This window comes from Morus notabilis, unplaced genomic scaffold (assembly GCF_000414095.1).
Source record: "Morus notabilis unplaced genomic scaffold, ASM41409v2 Scaffold550, whole genome shotgun sequence".
In the NCBI taxonomy this organism is placed as follows: Eukaryota; Viridiplantae; Streptophyta; class Magnoliopsida; order Rosales; family Moraceae; genus Morus; species Morus notabilis.
Window position 1 is genome coordinate 329,972 of NW_010364233.1, and position 291 is coordinate 330,262.

The following is a 291-nucleotide window of genomic DNA, read 5'->3' on the forward strand; positions in this document are numbered from 1 at the left end:
ACCTACCCTACGGCGGCACTCCGGAGTTAAGTCTGTAGAATCTGAAATGATGGGTTACACTCATGAAAATGTAATCAATTTGTTGATTATATTTGTTACCAAAATAACGGTAGTTGATAAATATGAAAATATGAGTTTTTTTTATTATATTTATTAATTGAGAAGGTCTCGGTTCAATTTGTGATATTTTGACCTACCCTACGGCGGCACTATATTCGTGGTAAATTGGGTTATCGTTGGCACCCAAAATTAAAACATGATTTATGTATTTTTCATGTGCATCATGCATCA